This window comes from Megalops cyprinoides, chromosome 3, assembly GCF_013368585.1.
Source record: "Megalops cyprinoides isolate fMegCyp1 chromosome 3, fMegCyp1.pri, whole genome shotgun sequence".
Taxonomy (NCBI): Eukaryota; Metazoa; Chordata; class Actinopteri; order Elopiformes; family Megalopidae; genus Megalops; species Megalops cyprinoides.
Window position 1 is genome coordinate 50,982,667 of NC_050585.1, and position 20,284 is coordinate 51,002,950.

The 20,284-nt window shown below is 42.5% G+C and overlaps 1 long non-coding RNA gene across 1 annotated transcript in view; it reads left to right on the plus strand.

Annotated features, from left to right (window-relative positions):
- The first annotated feature begins 15,822 nt into the window (after positions 1-15,822).
- The window catches only part of LOC118773999, a 96,261-nt gene continuing 91,799 nt past the window's right edge, over positions 15,823-20,284 (plus strand). Inside the window, exons 1-2 of the long non-coding RNA XR_005004798.1 lie at positions 15,823-15,992; positions 18,094-18,261. This is a non-coding gene — a long non-coding RNA (uncharacterized LOC118773999). The remainder of the gene's footprint in view (positions 15,993-18,093; positions 18,262-20,284) is intronic.

A 20,284-nucleotide genomic window follows, 5' to 3' on the forward strand; every position in this document is an offset into this window, starting at 1 on the left:
ATTTGACTTCTATTTACCTTGTTAACACTCTTCTTTCACTCACATGTTGTCATGCTTGCAAGCCTGCCTATGTGAACTTTTCACTTCCTCGATGGAATTCAGCAGATAAAGTAGTCTCAAAAGTTTTATTCATCAGATCGGCATTTTCTCAGTGTATAGATTATGTGGAACTGTGCTCCAGGTGCAATTTTTGATGCTGAGTCCGGCAGGAATTATCTAATGAGCTCCGTTACACCGAGGGATTTGTGAACTTGAAAGCTAAGCGTCTGCTCCACATATTGTGCATCTGTCTTAGCTGTCCAAAAATCAGCTGTAGGATGGCTGTCTGGCTCTGGCTTTTATTTTTAATTCTTTTTTAATGCTGGGAATAAAAAGACCCAAGACGTGGGTTCTTCTCCAGTGTTCCTGCTAGGATAAATTCTCAGGGTTGAAAATTTTCTGTCATTACGAAATTTTGCCTGTCATCATTTTTATAGGTCATCATCCCTTCAGCAGTATCGAAGAAAGTATCACCACAAAGAGAGCACAATACATATATATTTTACAAACCCTTGGTAACTCTTCTAAATTGACATTATCTGCAACACATACTTCAGTTAGGCTATGGTGATAACATTAACTCATTTTTGCATTGATTCAAAGAATGATTTAAAAATAAATTCATTTAGCTCTTTAACCTACGAAATTCATTTTGAACATCAATACCTGAATTCTAAGGGGACGTTAAAATCTAAAAAGTCTTGATTTTTTCCATCAAAATGACCGATAGATCTACAAAATTTACATCAAAGCATACAGAATTCAGTAAATGATGGGTAGTTGTTGGGTAGTGGAAACCATGCTCTCAGTTAAGACCATTTTGACAGGATATATGAAATACATACAATTCTCGGTCCGTGTGCTGCAGGACCAAGTTGAGGGAGCATGCAGGCTAGAGTAATGAATATAATCATAGAAGGTAGGATTATGGTAAGCATGTGTACATGTCCAATACAAAAGTGATGGTACTTCTTGGAGTCATAAGGAGAGCTTGAACAGTTCTCTCCACAAGCATTAGTCAGATATTTTGTTGTGACGTTTTGCAGTAATTGGGAAAATTGTTGAGAAATTTTGAAACTGTTCAGTGTGGGTGTCTTGTGAACTTGCGCAGCGATGCAGTTGTCAAGTTTCTTGTTGTTAATTTGTGCAGTAATCGAGTCTCTTGTTGTGAAATTTTTCTGTGTGGTTACAGTAATCAGTTCACTTATGAAGCTTTGCAGCATGGTTGTAGTGATTAGGTGTCTTCTTGTACAAATTACATTTGCACAAGAAGACACCTAATGTGGGCTTCAGTCCTGCTCTGGCTGCACATAAATGTAAGATACACATTAACAGTATGTAGTGTACCGGATGCATGTGGATGCACACGACATTGTGCCTGCTCGTTTAATTTCTTCCTCTCTTATCTATGACCAGTTTTGTGTTGTGCATGAACAAACTCATAATTATTATAATTACACAGTTGGTAGTTGTATTATTAGCTATGTGCCTGTACTGTTCGGTGGGGATGGAGTGCCTGTAAGGATACCTACAGGATATTTATTAAAATACAGGTTGAACCCATGGGTCACATGGGTGGAGCAAAACTCCAGAATAAGACTCCCTAGTGAACTACTGAGATTACTATTTAGACATTACAATACATTTGCTTAGGAAAGTGAATCAGCATACATTTGATTAGCTACGCTTAATAAATGCTTAATTTTTGAATATATTGCCAAATTTGCTTTCATTATATTGCCTCTATAAACAATATAAAAGCATAACGAGTAACAGAATCTAATAAAGTCATCAACCTTGTGATCAAGGGAGAGATACACAAGTATTGATCATACAAATTATCTCCCAGGTCTGGTTTTGTCTAAGACTGCCCACCATTAAGCTAAATTGCAGCACTTACTACTTTGCCATTCTTAGTTTTTATTGTGATTTAATAAATTGCAGTCGCACAAACCCCTCAAGCATTTTTTTCATTGTCCTTAAATGTGCTGTCTGATCAGACCACATCAGCCCTAAGACGCAGTCTTTTAACTTCAAGGCTTGCCGACGTGAAGGCTGCCAGCGCGTACGGATGGAAAGGTCCGGCTGCACGGCCGAAAGCAGAGGTGAGCTACTGCATTGATCTCAGAAGAACCATTAACCTTTTCCACTCTCTCAAATTTCAGCTTGGCTCTTGGCATTATAGCGGATAGCACTGAGACTGTGATCTGTGTGTATGTGCGTGTGTGTGTGTGTGTGTGTGTGTATGTGTGTGTGTGTGTGTGTAGGTGTGGCTAGCTGAATATCTCAGAAAATAACAGCTGTATATGGGTGTTTCCATTCTGCATCCTTCCAGAGGGAGGCAGTAGAGATTAATGTGTAAGACACAAGACACGGTTTATGCAAGAGACGCTAAATGTAACCCTTGAGGTACCTGTCATGTATGCAGTGCTGCTGTATTTGAGTAACTATTAGGTGTGCTTGTGTCTTTATATATATATATATATATATATATATATATGTATATATATATATATATGTATGTATATGTGTGTGTACAGTATGTATGTATGTATAGATAGATAGATAGGTAGATAGAGGTAAAACAAACATACTCTTTGCTGTTTGTATCTTTTCTTGCAATAAAAAAAATGAAAAAAAAAACAACACAAGACAAACTATGAAATGACAAATGGATTACGCAGTGACCAAAAAGTGTTAAACAAATCAAACCTACATGATATTTTAATATTTTAGATTCTTGAAAGTAGCCAAAATTTTTTAAGCATTTAAGCATAAGTCTTTAGATATATATTTTAACAAATTTATTTATTTACAAATACATTTTTGAATGTTGTTACTTTAGGAACAATGCTTGATGTTTTCTGCTAATACTTAATCAGAAAGGTTAAAATGCCTTTTTGAACATCATGCAGCAATGTTATTATGCTGTTAAGCAATTACATTTACTCATTTAGCATTTCTGCTATAAACAAGCACTCACAAAGTGCAAGAAACTGTAGGGTTACAGATGTTGCTGCCTGCCAAGGGGCGAATCTGGCATTAGGCAGCCAAGATGCTGTCTGACGTGGTGGGTTTGCAGTCTGCCGCGGAAGTTGGCCGGAGGTTTTGCCTTTCTGACTATTGTAGGTTGAGAGTGCAGGAGTCAAGAAGAGCTGTGACCGAGATGTGTGTCTCCTCAGGGGAAGAACAGAGGTTGCAAAGTGTGAGAAAATAAAGCGAGAAATAAACCCAGAGAAATATGGAGCGAGAATGTTCCTTTTCTTTATGACTTCTGTGAATAGATGGTATAATTCCTGTAATCTGACATTATGCAGCAGTTCTGACCACTACTGAATTCATGTGTGAGCCCCATCATTATGTATTTGTATGTAGTTTTTTTCAACTGAATTGCTGAAAAAAAGGTTGAATTTCTGATTTCATTTTGGAAAAGAATCTATTCTCTGTTAGATTTGCATTGTCTGCCTGCAGTTTAAACACAAATGGTGCATGTAGTCATCAGAGATAACATAATACTGAATACATATCATAACTGATATGGGCATAGCCATGGTACAAACATTTATGGTGAGTAAGAAACAAATAGTTTCAAAATCAGTTGTGCTTGTAATTATACAAAGTGGAGCCTGGGACTAACATCCTATTTTCTTTTTCTGTCTTGTCTTCCTCAAGATTACTGTCGTTCTCTTTTGCTGTTGATTTTATTGAAATAGACAGGTATCTTAAATGTATTGACTGGCAGTCTGTGTAATACTGGTGCAATTTCCAGGAAAAATGTCCAAATCCATTTTGGAACTCTAACTAGCTTGTGAGCTAGCTAACTGACAAGCTTGAATTGACTTAGCCATCCACCCAACCTCGTTGATCTGTCCTACCTCATTACCCACTCTCCCTGTCAATGGAATGTTTTACTTGCTGGCATAGCTTGTCGTGTCAAAGGGTGCTTATTGCCAAACCCAAATTTGGCGAGGCCTGATCGGACCCTGGTGGGCCACTGAATGGCTCGTTGAAGGCACCTTGGTATGGTCAATGCTCACTGGAGTGACACTGTGGGTGCCAGTCTCCACTTAGGTCTGCAATTCGTTTTTTCAAGGTGGCCATTCTCTTACATAGCGGTAAAAATGATTCCCGTAACTTCCAGCAGAGGTCACTGCTTACTATATAAATATGTTTTTTTTTTTTTTCATTGGTTTACTGAAAATGACCATGTTAATTTAATCATTAGTTTTTACAGAGAGTCTCAATCTTCCTTTCATTTGTGAGAGTTGGGTAAAATGGTAGCATTTTTCTAAAGAAAAAAGTATTGACAAAACCCTAGCTGAAAGCAAAGTGGAGTATTTTCAGTCAAATAAATAAATAAATTAATTAATTAATTAATAAGTTCAAGAGCACCGTTTTTCATTTACGGGTTTTCAGAGAATGGGGGGCCTTTCATAGAGGGAAATACTGGAGTAATGACAGCTCTTAGGAATGGCGGAAGACAGAGAAGGACTTATGCAGAAAAATGTGAGAGAAAAACCAATAAATTGATGTGATTAAGAGGCTGTCTGAGGAAAAAAACCAAAGGACAGTTGGTAGGGGAAAGGACGAGAGGCTAGAAGGAGAGCTAGCATGAGTACTTTTATAATGAAGGGATCCGCTTTTGAAAAATTAACGATAGGAACAGAAGACTTGCCTCAAGGCACAACACACAGTAAGAACAAGATATTCACTATCAAGGATGCTACATTCAGGGAATGGTAAAAAAAAAATTATAATTAAGGCCAAGTATCCCATGAGGCAGTATTTCCCCGAACACGTTTAATATGTAAACCTGTCAATGTTGGTGAGATGGTAGACCAGAAGAAATTTGGAGAAAAGTTTATGATTCTTATGAAATTAAAATGATATCAATCAGTATAAGCTCAACTTCTAAGCGCATTTTAGCACACCCACACTCAGAGGTTTTTGTGCTCCTCTTTCCCTTGAATTTATTGCACCCATACAGCTCAGGGGACCACACCTGGCTCTGCAGAATTCTGGATCTGCTACACTTGCTTTTCGCTTCAGTTTTGCTCCCCTCTGCAAACCTGGCTTCAATTATATTTCCGGATGTAGACGTGTATGCCGTGCTAATATTCCAAGAGGACACCCCGGGGCTATTGTGCCCCCTCTTAGCTGCAGCGGTCGGATGCATGAGGTCAAAGGTGATGCAGGCTGGGGGGGTCAAGGGTCATCCTACTATGACTTTGATCAATGACTGTGTTTGGAGATCCCCCCCCCCCCTAGTTATTTGGCTGTCTGAAGTAGAGTTTTTTTTTTTTTCATATCCCCTACAGGTGCAGTGAGAACTGCTGAAAGATGGAAATAAGTCCATATGTCTGACGCCAGATAGATTCAGCACAGGTAAACCTGTGTGCCATACAGGTAAACCTGTACCTGTGATGTGGTGGTTAAGGCACCGCACGCCAGACCAATGAGGTCATGGGATTGAATCCCAGATCCGTAACTGCTGCTGTGCCTTGATTATGGATCTTTAGTTTTGTTGCTTGAGGGAAAAAAAAGATACACGTACAGCATGTATAAAGTAAAGAGTATTGTAAATCATAATAGATATGAGTGTTGATAAGAAAACGAGAAGTCACAAAAACTGAGATATTTATAAAAACTGTATAAAAAGAAGAAAAAAATTGTATGCGGTACTTATTGCAGCAAGTATCAATCCAAAATTTAAAAAGCCAACTCAATTGAAGGCTGTTGTACATTTTCTATACAGAAAAGAGGACAGACTTTATGACCTTATAGAGACCTAGTCTCTTTTCAAATCAAATGAAGATCTATTGATTCAATGTTTCAAGGTTTGTCCTCTTTTCTGTATAGAGAGTGTGCGATAGCATTCAATTCAGTTGGTTTTTTGAATTTTGTTTTTATAAAAACTAACTGAGATATTAATGACACTTAAAATAATGTAGTGTTTGTAACGCAAAAATGGAAGGAAGAAAGGAGGACCGCTCGCTCTGTGTATCAAAAAGTTATTTCACTGTAACCAATGCCAGACCAATCAGCAAGTGTGGCGCAAATGCACTCTATTGGAAGCCACAGGCATAGCGGCACTGTAATCAAAATTAGTCTTATATTCACGGCTTTATTATTTTTAACTTAAACAATTTAAACTTTATATGTCATGTAAAAAACTTTGTTTTGGAGGTTTTTGCCAAAGGTGATGGGTTTGTTAATTGCATTTGTTTTTTTCCCCCTTGGCTTATTATTTTTATACATACGTATGGCAGTTCCAAGTAATGTGTGTGTAATGTGTGTGTAATGTTAGTAATGTAAGTGAGTTCGAGTAAGAAGATGCATTTGGGCTACACTGACTAACAACACATACTTTACTGTAGTGTGCTTAGAAAATGTTTTTGAACTTTAGGACTATGGAGTTTAAATACTAATTATGCTGCAAATTTTAACCTGCATAAAGTATGCTTACTCAAGATGCAGGTTTTAATGTCCCATCTCATGGCTGTTACTTCACAGAGGAGCGCTTGATTGAAAGCTACAGGTGCCCTACTTGGTAGGTGCCAGCTAAAGGCCCTGTGCTGGTCTCCCTTTTAATTAGGAAGGTCAAGTTAATTATCAGTGTATTTGGCCTTTTACATTTCTCGCAGAACACGACTCAGGCCCATTGTAAGGCAGGACCTCTTAATGACAAAGCTTTGTTCTGTGTCTGGAGTCAGTGTATAAACAGTGCTGGGGGGGGGGGCTTGTGCCAGCCCCTAATGTTTGTAAAGGGGGCGACTGAGGTGGAAGGGAGAGGACCCGTGGCCACACTTTCGCTGGGCCTCCAGAAGCCTGGGCGATATTACATGTCTCTGAAGGTGCTTTGCTTTTGGGCTTTCCTGTCGTCGTTTTGTAGAGGCTAACCTCCCCCCCCCCCCCCCCCCCCACCCCCAGTGCATACTGCGTTCTCTCCTTCTCTTTCTTTTCCAGGTTCGCTGCCCTCCCTTATTCACTATAAGTGCTCTTTTGTTCCCTGGTTTTCCCATGAGCTTTGACCTCTAGGACTGGCTGGGTGGTTGTCTGGAGTTAAGAAATACCCCCCCCCCCCTCCTCCTTACAGCCCATGTTCCAGTTCCTTTCCTGCATACACACACACACGTGTGCACCCCCCACACGCATCTGTACATCTCGTATCAAGGTTCTAACGTAATCGAAACATTGCAAAAAAAAAAACATGCATTATTTCCCAAACAGTTTCATTTGTTTCATTCTCCGACAGCATAATATGAAATGTTGAACGATCCACTCCAGTGGTTTTGATTTAACAATATTCTGGCACAAGCTTAAGCAAAACTTTGAATATATTGTGTATATCAAAATGCACATTATTTACCCAAAAATGAGTGAGCCTGAGTATTCAGAAATGTGTCCGTGACTGTTTCACACCCAGGAGTCTTCATATTCTTAAACAGTATGAATATTCATAAAGCACACATAGAGGGGTTGGGTGTATAGCTGTGTCTGCATATCAAGCTGTCAAGAAACCGAATAAGGTCATGTTCCCTGTCTCCTACGTAAGAGGTCAGCGAGCAATAGTATCACATGCCTCTGTTTTCCTCTTTTGCGCTTCAAGATGACCTTTATCTTTGTTTGAAACACATCATTCTTTAAGGGCACATAGTATAATTTTAGTGTATTGTTTTTATTCTGAGTATTTTGTCCAAAGCATCAACAAGCTTCCATTTGTAACCTTGTGTTCACAAAGAAGGATTGTACGTAAAAATACGTAAAGAAATCTCTGTCTTTCACATCTGCCGCTCCACTTGTGTGCTATGAAGCCATCGCATTTAGCTCGTTATGTCTGCTTGTTAGGATATTGAACATCTGCTGAATGAAAATGAATATGATATTGTGTGTGGTGTTCTCTTTTTGATAAAGCTGATTTTGTATGTTTAGTATGCATGAGCTTTTGAGTTAAAAAGATGCCCAGTACGTATTGAATTTGACAGTGGTGTAATAACGTGCTGTTGCATTGAAGTCCAGCGATACAGTAACTTCATCTGCTGAGCCATTCACCTTTAGAAAGAAGAAGAATAGAGAGAGTAAAGGAATTGCAGGGCTGAAGTTTCGAAAGTTTTGCAGAGGAGGCAGCGCTGGGGGTGTTGTGTGTGGTGAAAGTTCGAGCAGTAGGTTGTGGCAGAGGACAGAGGTGTGAGCACAGTAATGGGGTAGGTGGAGGGGGATGGTGACAGAAGGTGGGTCCTCCATTTAATTAGTCCTCTTAATTGCACACTAGTCTACTGGGTGACTTAATGATCGGTGGCCCAAAGCAGGCTTAACTAAAATAGAAACTAAGTATCTCAGTATTTAAAAGACTCGTCTTTTTCTCATGGCAAATCCCACACCGAGAATTGTCCCCTGCACACGGGCGATTTCCCCCTCATTTCTATGTAACTACTGTGCTGCCTGCAATGCCCTTTGTCTGCCTGCCGTGGAATTTACATCTGACTCTTTCTCTTTTCACATCTCTTTTTATTTTCTGCCCGAATGCATGTGAGAGCAAAAAAAAAAAAAAAAAAAAAAAAAAAGATCTGTCACCGGGACTCCATTTTTCAATTTTGTTTTAAATTTGAAAGCGCTGTGGGATTTTTCTTGGTGCTGTTGGAGGGATGTTGTGTATTCTCATTTTCCCTGCATTGGTATCCCCCCCCTCCCCATGTATACCTCCCAGTCTCCGCTCCATGCACACTTGAATGAAAGTATAGAACATTTGCATGAGTTTTGAACCAAAGCCTTTCCCAGTGTACTGCTCTGTCTCTCCCTCTGGGTTTGTAAAAGGGGAGGTCTGGAGGTGGAAGGATCGGGGTTAGAATGAGGGTAGTTGTGAGGAGGTGGGGGGGTAAGGGGGGGGTGGTGGTCATGGCTCTCCAAAGCTTTCCAAAATGTTGGCGTGGGTCCAGAGGGGGTTGTTGTGCCTTTCAGCTCCCCAGGTTGGGACACTTGTGGAGGGACCGCAGAAGAAGGGGAAGGACACAGGGACGTGGATGTGGAGAATTCCTCCACACGGACGCTACACTCAGGGGGGTTAGCGAAGGATTTGAATTTGCACTAGATGTGGCGATCGAGGTTCAGGTGGTTCAGGAATAAACAACAGCATTTTTTCCAGAGGGGCAAACAGGAAGGTGTGTGTCTCTCTGTGCGTAAATGCGCGTATGCGTGTGTGTGTGTGTGTGTGTGTGTGTGTGTGTGTGTGTGTGTGTGTGCGTGTGTGCGCGAGAGCAAGAGACCGAGAGCGAAACAAAGGCATCCAGTGGCATCCAGACGCCTCACCCTCACCGCGCTCCCTCTCCCGTTTCCATGGGCTTTGTTCTGGCTGTCACCGCTGCCATTGTGGTCCGAGCTCACGGTTGTGTTAAGCGGGTAATGTAATTAGATTGAGACGTTTAGCGAATCATATGCAGATGGCTTTGAATAGGGGGGAGGAGGGGAAGTGGAGTGGAGTGTATGTGAGTGTGTGAGCGGTGGGGGGAGGTGGCTGGGAGACTGCGAGGCACCTTTGTGCCACAGAGAGTGCTGGAAACATGCATATTGAACGGCCTGCCTCACTTCTCATTTACACTCGGACTGTTTCTAAAGCACAGAATGCACCTGGTCCCTTTGTGTGAATAAATTCTGATGGCTGTGGACCATAGTGCACCTGGCTCTTTTCTGCCCTGTATGTATAGCTAGAGTGTTTTTTTTTTAATCAGTTTCAATCTAAAGAGTTACAAAAAAAGTAATGCATGTTAATATATGTTAAACTGTGTAAATGTAAAATGTATGTAGTGTAGCTACATTTTATATGTGTAAGAAGGTATGTTTACCAATATACTGTGTGCGGTGTTACAAATAAATCAGTTGGTACCATTGGTGCATGTACTACTGAATATATGTATAGCTATAAGTTCAAAATGGTGTATAGTTTATGTAAACATACAAACATCTGATTTCATAATTTGCACTCTAAAATGTAACAGGAGAGTAATCAGTAATCAGTAATCAGTTTTATATTCCCATGGCCAAATTTGAAGTTGTTGGTTGAGGCTGTTTTTCTATGTCAACATGCAAAAAAAGAAAAAAAAACAACAACATAAAAAAGTATACACATGGGTAATTAAAACTGATTAATCCAGAATGCATTTATTAAACCTTTTTCTGCAATTCTGGTTTGATTACTCAATGTAACTTGACATTTCTTTCAGAAGGAAAACATATTTTCTGCAGCTAGCTTGTTGCCAAATGTGTTAGATGACCGGCCACTAAAATTAGAGATTAGAATCAATACCTTGTCATCAGCCCATGACCATATAACAGTGAACGTTTACAGTCTAACGTTAATCTTAACACCACTAACTTTAGTACTAATTCAAGATAATATTAATACAAGGCAACTGATTGCACTGTCTCACTTTTGTATGTAAAGAATGAATTTTAGCAAAGGGGGCCTGTGGATTCTTCCTGTGCTGTTCCTCATCTTCTGTCTCCTCTCGTATGGCCAGAGGAATTATTTACAGTGCAAATTAATATAAGATCAATGTTACTGATTCATAAATGAACTTTTTAATGCAGTTTTCCTTGACAGGTTTATAGACATCCTCGGAGGTTTCATTTAGCATGAAAGTATATGGGACATAGTGAGTTAATATACAAGGGTACTTGTATGAAGTGGGAGGCGGTGTGGTAGGAGTGTAGCTGAAAGGTTGCAGGTTTGATTCCCCGATGGGGCACTGCCCTGAAGGAGAGCATCTGATAAGCAGATAAATGGCAATAATAATTAATGGGCTCACCTACAGGAGCAGACGTCTTTGGTGCTTTTACATACCGTGCTGGTTTGATGTCTGCTATCTGTCTGTGAAGCGAAAATAACAGAGACATAGGTGGCTCTACATTGCAATATATTCCAGTGCAGTTTTTATGTGTGTTAGGCTTGTGCCGGAGCACTTGGGGTCCTCTAATGCCGGCTATATCACTGCGAATCTGTCATGCCACTCTGAATTTGTTATGTCAGTGTGAATCAGCCGTGCTCGAAAGAATCGATAAAAATATAAAGGCTTTGTTACAGTAAAAACTGGGCCACGGGGCACGGGTGGATATGACTCTTAGAGCGGGGCAATATGACTGAGGCAAAACAGCCTCACAGTTTATTCCCTCTGTCCCATAATGCTTTCTCTCTCCCCCTCCCTCTGGCATTCACTTTCTCCCACTCTCTCCCTCAGTCTCTCTCGCGCTCTCATTCTCTCTGTCTCTCTCTCTTTCCATCTCACTAATTCTCTCCCTCTCACTTTCTCCATCTCTGTCTCTCTCTACATTTCATTTTCTGTCTCCCTCTTGCTTTCACTCTCCTCTGTCTCTCCCTCTCCCTCTCCCTCTGTCCCTCTAACTTTCGCTCTCTCTCTCTCCCTGTCATTTTCTCACTGTCTATCTCTAGACCCTTGCTGTCTGCCCATCTGCTTGTCTGCTGCTTCCTCCACTAAGTCTCTCTCCCTCTCATCCCTCAGTACGAGACCCCCTCTGGCCACTGTCACAGATCTCGCATCTCATCTGTCTTACTGGATTCAGCTCCTCTGACCCCGAGCCACCCGCCGCTCTCCGTCTCTTCTTCAGAGAGACGATGCCTCGTTCACACCCTGTGACCCCCCCCCCCCCCCCCCCCCCACAGGGTCGGTCGTGTTTAAAATGGCCAGCATGTGACTTTGAATCCGAGGGTTTCACCTCCCCCTCTGGGGCCCGTGTTCTTCGTATAGATTAATGAGGGGATGTGGGATTAGGAAGGGCTGGGCTGCATGGGAAGACAGCACATCTGTGCGGAGGACAGACTGCGTCATCCTTTGCCCTCTCCTGTCCTGACCCAGGGCCCGTCTCCACCCCCCCCCCCCCCCCCCCCTGCTCCCGTCTCCACCCCCCCCCCCCCCTGCTCCCGGCTCCAGGGACCGCTTTGCCTGTCCTGGGATGGACTCTGGACTGGATCTGAACAAGCCACTTCAGGGCATGCCTCTGAGCGTCAGCAAGGGAATGAGTAAGAAAAGCGGCTTTGGTTTTAAAAACGCCTGCTGAAATAACATGCAAAGCGCAGATCGCCGCTTTGAAGGCTCTGGCAGAAATGAGACGAAATAATCCAATAATTACTTTCCTGTGTTTATCGCAATAGAGCAGAAAGCTGTCTGAGTATGCATAAAGACAGAACATTCTGTCTGTACACAGGATTACAGTATCTATTTTGAGCGGCATATTTTGTCTATTTTGTCCCCCGTTTGGGGACATATGACAAGGGCAGCTGTGACAGCTGGAATATCGGGACCCCGCCAGGTGAAAGGAGGCTGCTGAGCTCTCTTCCAGGACAGCTCTCCTGATTTCCCCCACTCAGGTCAAGTACAGACGGCTTCTGTGAAGCTGAGAGAAAGTGGGTCAGCGCCGAGAAACCGGAGATTGCACAGACAGCAGTCTGTTGAACTCAATTAGATTCCAGGATTTTAGGACAAGCCTTATGAAATGATCAAAGCCGACAACTAAGTTCCACAGTTTTTTTTTTTTCCGGGACTATAGTTGACTTTTTTGCATATAACCTGTGAAATATCCGTAACACACACAACTTTGTGAATAATACATTGAAAAAATGTATATATGTTCTACACAGTAGTCAGTGGTGCACATTTTTGTGCATATTTCTAGTTCGTGTGCACAGAGCACAAAAGTCTTCAGTCAGAGGATGCTTTCTGTATCTCATAACCGTTCTCTGACAGTCTGCTCTGGTCTTCGAGATTGTGTGTGTGTGTGTGTGTGTGTGTGTGTGTGTGCGCGCGTGTGTGTGTGTGCGCGTGTGTGTGTGTGCGCGTGTGTGTTTTAGGAGCATGATCTGTGGAACAGGAGGTTCAGGGGTTGTATGCAGAGACAGTTTTGACTTCTGCTTAGAAGAGAAGAACTGCGACGGAGTGAAATAACATTGGAGCACTCTGCACAGCAGAACTGGCAGCAGGACACTCAGTTCCTACAGACAGAGGACAGGAGAGACTGCCAGACTGTGATACACCCACATCAACCGCCTTTGTCTGCAGCATCTCCTCATTTAAAGCATTGCGTACCATTTCTGCAGGGCCAAACAGCTGTGGAACAGGGTTTGTCATCGGATATATGTAAAATATTGTGCCAATTTTATGTTTTTCTACATTTTATTGTCCTTTCTTTTGATGTGAGTATCAATGCAGCACACATACAATTCATCCTGTCACTTCTTGGAAAGGATGGAAATATATGTCGACCTCCTCGTGAAAAGATGTTGCATTCTATGCCATTATCAGTTCTACTAATGTTATTATTTAATCCTGGTAAAATGATGATTTTTTTACCCCAGGCGGTACAGAGTCACAATATGGAGACTCTGAGCGTGTCCTGACAAGAAGATTCACATTTTCCCAGCGTGTATATACGGTTCCAGTGTTTCAAACAGCTGGGCTATTCATTGCGGGATTGACGTTTTCATCTTCTCACTCATAAACCATTTGTCGCTAATTGCCACCGATGTTGTCATGAGATTCTGGTCTTGGGAATCGAATGCCTACGTGATCTAGATTTGCAAAATTAGCTTGAGAGTGTGCGCATGAGGAGCTCAGAAATGCAGGATGAAGACTGCGGTGGAACAGGTAAGGTAGGAAATCTGAGCCCGCGTCATTTTTGATAGAGCCGTCCTGCTTCTTCTTATGCAAGAAGAAGATTTTATACAGTGTTTAAGGTTACCTCCCGGAATGTGTTGCTAAGTGATCGATCACAGGTGCATGCCAGGCAGTGTTTTCTGTTAATTGAACTGTTTAATTGTCGCCACCCCAAGTGTGAAGTGCTTGTGTGAAGTGCATATTGTCAGCCACGCACAACCATATGCAAACAGGCTACTGTGGCACAAGTGGCAAGTAGCTAGGAGAAAAACATGGTCTGCTACCCCCCATCACACACACACACACACACACACACACACACACACACACACACACACACGCACAGAGGTATACATGTGCATACCAATGAAGAATACACCATACAACAGGATACACAAAAAATCCAGGACAATACTGGAGTTGTTAACAGATATTTTACCCTGTGAAGTTTCGATGTTCAAAACTGACATAAATAATTAAACTTACTCTGCTGAAAGTCAAATGCACCAAGGCACTACTGGGGTATTTGAAGCCATTATGAAGATATTGCACAGGAAATGTAATGAATTAAAATGGACAGAAACGCAGCCCTGTGAGGCATCTGAACCGATATTTAATCCTCTCTGTATAGATTAGCATACTTCAAAAGCCAGTCAGGCAGACTAAGACTACTTGATGACATTATAAGTAATCACCAAACCACTCTGAAGGTACACTGGCAAGGTGTAACATTAGAGAAACCCTTTGAATGGAGTGCATTCATGCAGTTCCAATCTGCAAGCACAATTGTTCAAACTTCATTAACAGTTATTAGTGTTCTTCTCTCTGCTTCCTTCCCCCAGGCCTAATCTAACGCAATGCACACTCTCAGGCTGTGACCTCACCTTTTCTCTTATTCACTGTGATTTGCCATTGACTCTGTTGCCCTCTCTTGCCCTCCTCCTCCTCACTGCACGCCGTCCTTGAGGACATTGGGGATTAAAGCATCAAAAAGCGTTTCATTAATGAAGAGATTCGTTTTTCATTTTCGCAGCCTGAGCGGACGGTTTCCGAGAGGTGCGAGAGCGCTTCGGCGTGGCGGTGCAGGGGTTAAAAAGGAGCAGGACAGTCTGTGCTCGGGGCCATGGATCACCTGAGCCGAGAACTCGAGAGTGTAAAGCAGGGTGATAAAGTTACCTCATCCCCTGAAACACTGGGAGGGCAGCGCCCACCATAGCTGATCCAGGTCAGCGTCTCTCAGCCCTGGTCCCAGTGCTAACTGTCCTTCCAGCTGACCTTCTAATTAACATGATTCAATGCTAATCAACATTCTCCGATCCTTAAGCGACACAAATGAAACAAAAATAAGTCATAGAAACATTTTTTCTTTCCACTTTTTTTTATCAGGACAAACACACCTCTGAACCTGTCTTACAAAGAGCTGTCAAGAACTATAAAATCAACAGATGAGATCAGCATACAGTTAAAGGCTCAATCAAGCCTAATTAATTAATTAGGTCAGCTGGAATGAAAAAACGCTGTGGGTCTTCAGGACCAATGCTGAGAAAAAAAAAACTGATCTGGTCTGTGCTGTAGAGAGGAGCACACGTTGTCTGGACTTCGGTCTAAGCTTGCATTCCTGATTCCAGCTCCTGTGAAAGGCAGGGGAGAGGGGGAGAGAGGGGAGGGGAGGTCGGGGGGGGGGGGGGGGGGGGGGGGGGGGGGTGAGAGAGAGAGAGAGCAGGGCTGGAGTCCCACACAAGGGGAGCCACTGGAAAGGAAGTAACATTCATTTCAAAGTGTGCCTTTCAACTCAGAGCATGCTCACTGGGGCTCCCTCTGTTCTCCTAAACCTAGCCTCTAAATTTGAACCGGAGAGACGGACTCGAACGAGCACACTCTGTGTTTTACTCTCTCTCTCTCTCTCTCTCTCTCTCTCTCTCTCCCCCCCCCTCTCTCGCTCACTCACTCTCTTTCTCTCCCTGCATGCTTCTTTCTTTCCGTTTGTTGTTGCTAGTTGCGATTAAGCAGTTGAAGGGAGGTTGGGGGGAGGGGGGGGGGCAGGAGGTGACACAAAACTGGACTAAATGACTGAAAGAGAAAAGAGAAAAATGTGGAAAAAAAATCAAATGAAGAAAAAAGGAGCAGTGTGTTGGGGAGAGGTTTTTTTTTTTTCTTCCTTGATTGTGTGTGTGAGAAGAAAATCTGGAGGACAAACTTCACCAGCCAGAGAGAGAGAGAGAAAGAGAGAGGGAGAGTGAAAGAGAGAAAGAGGAACAGGGGCAGAAGGGTAACCTGTGAACTACCCTCCAGGTCAGTACTGTGGTGGGGAGCAAGGCTGTGGAGAGCTGGGGGGGGGGGGGGTGTTTGTATACATCAGCAGTTTTGCTAGTTTACTGTTAATTTGAAAAGTAAATGCGGGGGGGGGGGGGGGGGGGCGTATGCATAAACATGTAGACTGGACTAGCAGAGGTGTATGGCGAAACACTCTGGTCAGGTGCAGTTAAAAGGCGTCGCTGGACTGAAGTCTGAAAGTGGACTGATGTGTAGACAAACAGTCCCCGCTGGTAGGGCAACTCCGCTTGCCCCGGTCTTAGGACACATCTGTGTCTCTTTTGTTCAGACGTTCACGTGTCCAAAAATAGCTGCACAGTGGAAAGCACGAAGCGCATATCGCAATTCATTATTGACGGCGCATGGGCCAGATAAGCACGGCGAAATAAAACAATGCAGAAGAGATTCAAGATCGATGATTGAAAGGGACGCTCGTGTGGTTGTGGACTTTCACAACAGTCTTTAATGTCAGTGGCAGTGGGATGGTGTTTTGTTGTTTGTTGTGGTCCTTGGGGTGCTCGGTTCTGCTGTTGTGTTATGGGGTTTGCGTCACCGGATATTACAGTGGGTCAGTGTGTGTGTGTGTGTGTGCCTCTGTAAGATTTGACGAGCGTGCACCGGAGTTGCGAAGTTTTGAATCGGTTTTAAAGGGAGTGACCGGATCACACAGTTCAAAATGTGTTTCGTCTGCGCCAACATTTATGACCCTTGCTCGGCTATACAAACGGTGATGTTGACTCTGCTCAGATGAACAAAGTTTGATTTTTCTCATATAAAAACATCTCAGCCATCCAAATATTTTGATGCGTGTGGCTAAGGGGGGAGTGGGGGATGCATAGTGGAGGAAGAGCTGTTCATACATTAAATATGACTGATCATTTCTGTATGCATTTCTCTCACGTGGTCATTTTGAAATAGACATTCCTTTTCGGTTATTACTTTTTTCCCTCTCATCACTGACTGGCGCAGTACCTGCACAGAGTGGTTTTGTTTTTTTGGCTGAGGCTCGAATGTTCTCCTTCACACAGCCGTCTGCACTTATGAAAATTAAGAAAAAAGCCAGGACTCTTGTTGTAATTGAAAGAATGTTTGACCATGGCCACAACATATTTTTTAAGGACAATGTCTTTTGTACTTTTGCAGTTTTATGGTATCTGCAGTTCTGGGTGATGGACAGTATGTTTGTGTAAGTTGATAGCTGATAATCCTCTTGTTTAATTTACTGTGTAACATAGCACACTTATAGGGGGTTATTAATGGATAAGGGCTGGTTCAACATCATTCCTAGATTGAATTGCAGTATCTGCTGGCAATGGCTAATTTCAGTGATACTTCAGGGTATGAATGAGTGCAGTGTATACTTCAGGGCTATCAGAAAGCATGCTGATTAAAGTGGTTCACATGGCAATCATTACAAAATAAAATTTTCTTCTTAGTTTTTTGATGTGTAGAAGCTAGACTGTTTGTGACATTAGGCTCTGTGCATATGTGAATGGAAACAACTGTTTTTAAACCAGCCTAGCCTTAACATATGTAAAAGGTATGCTATGCAAATCTCTTCTCTGCTCTGCTATGCAAAATTCTTTTTCTGTCCTCATTGTGATCCTACCACAGATATGAAGTATTAGGTGGCAAGAAGGCAAAACATGAAAAAAATTAAATGTTTCTCAGTTGCAAAAATGTTTTTTTGTGTGTATTTATGCTTTTACAATCAAAACAACTACAAAACAAAGATCAGGGCAATATTGTTCTAGGTACCTAGAACAATAACCAGCATCATTTTAAGATTGATGTACCTTTTTGATACAACTTTTTTGAGTTTTTGAATGTTAACTACATGGGTGCCTCAGCCCACACACTTTGGTAGTTAACAGTAATTAAGTAGCTGCGTAATCAAGTAACTATAGATATACCTTGATAGTTCTTTAATCTGCTATTTACTTACCATACCCGTAACAGATATTCAAACCTTTTTGTATTTTCTACATCAAGGAAAAGAAATACCATCAAGTCCTGCTTGTGTCTGCCCCCGCCACATCTTATAGTCCAGTCTTGCCTTCTTGCTTTTCTTTTTTGCCAGGAGCATCTGCATCTTGATGCCACTGCAATCTGCCACTACTTGTGTCTTTTGAGCTGGAAAAAGAAGCTTCTTCAGACAGATAAGCACACAGCGATGATGTGCATGTACCTCCTGGCTAACACACCAGCGTCGCTGCGGCCAAAGAGAACGCCTGGAACGAGCAGCTTGGTGAGTCTGATTTGTAAATGTTGTTGTTGGTGATAAGCAGGGATAAAATATTAAAAATACTAAAAGTAACGTATAGTTTTTATCACTGTACATCATTTTTTTATCACTGACATCACAATACTGGAGTGGGGGTAGTGGAATGCAGTGTAGTTGAACTGAAACTTATAGGATCACATCACTGTTAGGACACAGCTACTTTTCAGCAAGGCATCAGAATCAGATATATTATTTTAACTTTATCTTAAGTCATGCTGGAAAAAGATGGAAGCCAAGCTAAGAAGGAATATGAGGGACAGAGCCTGTCCTCTTTGTAAATCTATCACCTGTTCTTTGTTAAGCATATACTAAAGGGATGTCCACTCAAGAGGCGGAGGCTTCTGGTCTTTGCTCAAAGTCAGGCCTTAATTGCTTAATTGGAGCCATTACCTGGATGGAAAGTGTAATTGCCTGTTGTTACCGCTGTCAATCAAATGCTGGTTGAAAGGCGTCCGTTAACCCCCTTCCAGAGAACTGGAAGCGGACACTTTCTCGCATGCTGTATTTATACATGTTGTCTGTTACGTGGTGTCCCTTAGGCAATGTGTCGAAATGGTGGCTCAGTTATGATTCCAGTCCCCCCCCCCCATTGTATTTCTTTTCATCTCATTCATCAAAGTCCGGGAAGGGTACTGTAATTGGCTGAGGACAGCTTTAACTTTGTCATCCAAACATTTGTGTATACCGTGCCATCCTAAAACGGACCCAGTGACGGCAATGTCTGCTTCTCCCAGCTGTAGAGATATAAAATTGGTGGATTGGTGAAGGCATGTATTGGTCTAGGCTGAGCCCATCTGAGATCGCTGCATAAACCTCTTCCCACACTGTGGGTTTGGCATAAAGAGCTGGCCACAAACGCCTATGGGTGTTTGTGTATAGTGAGGTACAGAGGCTTGGAAACACAGGGTGTACAACAGGATATCCTGTAGGGAAACGGCAGAAATAGCCCTCAGTATGGGTCTGGGAATGAACATTCAGCTGGGAATATTAACCCACAGAACACCCTGTCCGCTGCACCCCCAGAGATGGAGGTTTTTTCCGAAGGCCTAGCGGCTCCTCGGGGAGAAAGATTATCGGAGAGGGGAGCCGAGGAACAAACCCGCGTTTTAGCCGCTGCGTTCATAACATTCTTTGCCGTTGACCTCCATGGAAAAATAACAGCTGGCTTGTTTGAGGGTCATCGACTGGAGTCAGTGTCTGGCTCTGTTGTTGTCATTGGATAAACATTCATTGCTACGGTGCCGTTGTCGGTCGGGCAAAGGGGAGAGCAAAAACTGTACCATGGTCACGGCCCATAATGCCGCTGTGTGCGTCCCCATACCTCGCAACTAGATATGCTCTGTTAAAATCATGCTGCATCCATTGTCCATCAGCAAGTCTCGGCGTTTTTAATTGACCAAATAGTTGAGCACTCCACTAGCACCACAGTCTCGAGGACAAGATGTTATCCAGGAGCCCTACCCTATTTCTCTACCTCCTTCTTCTTTCCAAAAAGGATGGATGATTTTTCTAACGGATTAGTGTCGTCTTATTTTCCTAGCTGGCAGGCTGTGTGGGTGAGGTGCTGCAGTGTATCTACCATTTGCAGAAAAGGCGCTCTTTTTTTTGCCCAAGGACAAGGGCTTTTGGGGGACAAAAGGTCAGCGGATGACGTCGCTATCTTTGTGCTTACAAAGACCGCACTGAGGCCATCCAGTCGCAGCTGGGTGATAGTTTGCCACAGGCGTATCTTTGATGCAAGAGGATTACGTAATTCCCCAAAACTCAGTGGGGTACAGCACACATCCAGAAACGCTTAGTGTATACTTGTCAGTTGCATTTTATGTAACTAGTTATTTGCATTTCTGACCTTAAAATTATGCTTCATAAACAAAAAACAAGTCCTTTAATGTTAAGGAACCCAAATAGCCAATTATCCTAGTCCGTGGAAAAAGGGAAAATTTTATATCCATCCTTAAGAAGACAACTGTGCATTGTAAATGTGACT